The sequence below is a fragment of the Halyomorpha halys genome, unplaced genomic scaffold, assembly GCF_000696795.3.
Source record: "Halyomorpha halys isolate HHAL.00 unplaced genomic scaffold, Hhal_1.1 Scaffold548.1, whole genome shotgun sequence".
NCBI lineage: Eukaryota > Metazoa > Arthropoda > Insecta > Hemiptera > Pentatomidae > Halyomorpha > Halyomorpha halys.
Window position 1 is genome coordinate 251521 of NW_027105247.1, and position 3227 is coordinate 254747.

Below are 3227 nucleotides of genomic sequence, written 5' to 3' on the forward strand. Positions count from 1 at the left end.
ATTAATCATCATCTTTAGAGTTTTAGAAGTTATTCTTCTATAGTGAACAACAATGAAATATATTAAAAACCATCTTTATTATTTATTATTGACTGACAATGTTTACGAGTATTTTAAAACAAACAATAGCATCCTATTATCTCTGAGACTCTAGACATTGTCTCTATTAAAGCCACCTCAAATCGTCTGTCTTTTTGTTGGAAGGCTTTAAAAAGAACAAACAACTAGCTGGTTCGGATTAAACATTTATTTGGTTCAATTTAAACATTTGAAAACTAAAACTAAAATAAACAAAATATGACTAACAATGAATACAAGTAAAAATAAAAAGGCCTCTCAGATAAAAATAAAATAGTTAGATAAACTATGAAAACGAAAAAGAAACTAATTTACAAAAAAACAAAAAACAAATAAATATATATAAAATAAATACTAGTCGACGCAAGCTGCTCCAATCCGATAGGTCCGAGGAAGAGTGCTGCCGAGATGTTTAGGTCGCAGCTCTTGTAGCTAAATACACCGCTGCAGTGGTCCAAAGTTGGTGTAGTGGCTCATCGACAGTCCAAACATCCAAAAGCCAAGATGGCCACTGACACCCACTAAGTGCAGACAGAGTCCAATTATTCCAATGTACCAGGCTAGCCGACCAAACAACAATTTATATTCAAGCCGAAACGCAGATATGGTCTGGTTTCGGACTGTAGTGTCTGTTAACGCACCCAAAATGTCCAAACTATTAAATCAAAACGCAGACAGGGCTGCTTAGACGCTCTCAGGGCCACTAATTAGCCGGAACTCATATTAAAGTCGAAACACAGAGAAGGTCTGGTTTCGGACTGTAATGGTGACTAAAATACTCAAAAAATGTCTAAAAAGATATCATCAACCAAACGCAGACAACGCTTCCTAGACGCTACCATGGCCTCTAATTAGCCGGAATTGCACTATAAACGAAGATGGTCAGTCCGCTGCTAGACAACGTCTTAGCGACGATTATCAACCCCTAGTAACAGTCTCACTCATTACTCATTATAACACACAAATGTAATTACATTTTTTTTTTCTCAAATTACTAAATCAAATAAAAATAATATAAATGTAACTAAATTAAACACTATTAGAACTCAAATACTATTTACAAATTATTTACAAGGTAATTATACATTATGGCGTGAACAGTCTCGTTTGGGTTTAGGTTTAAATAAAACAAAATAACCGTCTCTTATATTCCTAAAAATGATATTTAAATTTTTTAATTTTAGGTAATTGAGGTAGGTTAATAAGGAATTTTTTTTTCAGAGACAATACTCAAATTTCCTGCAAAATTTCAAGATATCTTGTAGTTTCCGAGGCTTCGGTTGAAAAATTATGATAAAAACTATTATTGTTAGAGCAAATAAATTTGCAAGAGTTGTTAGGATAGTAATATACCCAATTTTGGTAAGTTTCTTCTAAATCTGTGAGGAGTAGGTCTCAATATCTATTGACTTTGTAGTAACACCCAAGCGATAAAGCTTTTGAATAATTTAAAATTGTAAGCTAATATGTAGTAACTATATAAAAGATTACTTAATACATAGTATGATCGTTTAGTAATTTGTATAAAAATAAGATTGTTAAAAAATAAAGGGGATAAACTTAGCGACCATAAAACCACTAAGGTCATTTTTCTTTTTTCTCTCCTGCGAATCTTTGATTGCATTGGATTGTATGGTCCACCAATCATTTAAAAATTATAAGATAACAGGAAAAAATCGAGGTAGAAAAAAATCTCACTTTTTCCTAAATATTCAGAATATTAAGAATCCAAGAATTTTAGAATCATAGAGTTTGCCTTAGAATTTAATAACATTTTAATTAGTGAATTGAAATTTAACGGTAGTTTTGCTCCATCATTTATAAATCGACTATAAAACATCGATTATTCTGTTTTCATTAACTTGGAAAACACTAATCGTTATTAATTGTGTTTTGACCAACGTTCGCATTTATGAAAATTGTATTTCTTTTCACATTAAAAAAAAAAACCTTTGTTTTATTTGTTACAAACTCAGACAATGAAATGAAGATGCATACGGTCATTCTGAGATCATTAATACAACTTATTAAATTAGGTTGCATTATTTGTTTACGTAAATCTAGTATCTCAGATGACATAAATAGATTTTGAAATATTATATATATCGATTCTAAGCCTAATATTTAATATATAAGCTCGTGTATTTTATAGCTTTCCTTCATTTACTCGGACGTTTATCCTGACAGGCTGTCAAGTTATAACTATTTAAGGACAGACACTAATTGGTATTTAGGCCTAAAATCTAATATTTGATGAATATTTTTTTTCATATTCTGTTTTTTTTTCTTTCTTGAGATTGCTAAAAACTTTTTAAGAGCACCAAATAACTACATAAAGTTTCCTTGTAATTAGTTTAGCCGTTTTCTAACAAAAGTCGGTGATGGAATAGTATTGATATAATTTTAAAAAAATATAATGTGTTTTAAATACGTAGAATAGATTAAGACACTGATTGGATAGTTTTGTAGTAATACCAAAATTCGTTAAATTAATTGTTCTTTTTTTTTGTTAATTTTACTCATTATAACTCACAAATATATTTATATTGCTTTTTTTCTCAAATTACTAAATCAAATAAAAATAATATAAATAAAGGTAAATGTATCTAAATTAAACACTATTAGAACTCAAATACAATTTACAAGGTAATTATATATTATGGCGTTAACAGTCTCGTTTTGGTTTAGGTTTAAATAAAACAAAATAACCGTCTCTTATATTCCTAAAAATGATATTTAAATATTTTTAATTTTAGGTAATTGAGATAGGTTAATAAGGAATTTTTTTTCAGAGACAATACACAAACTTCCAGCAAAATTTCAAGATATCTTGTAGTTTCATAGGCTTCGTTTGAAAAATTATGATAAAAACTATTATTATTAGTTTTATTATCACTACTATTATTATCACTTTTTCCTATATACTCAGAATATTAAGAATTCAAGAATTTTAGAATCATAGAGTTTGCCTTAGAAATTAATAACATTTTAATTAATGAATTGAAATTTAACGGTAGTTTTGGTGCATCATTTATAAATCGACTATAAGACATAGATTATTCTGTTTTCATTAACTTGGAAAACACTAATCGTTATTAATTGGGTCTTAACCTACGTTCGCATTTACGAAAATTTGTATTTCTTTTCAC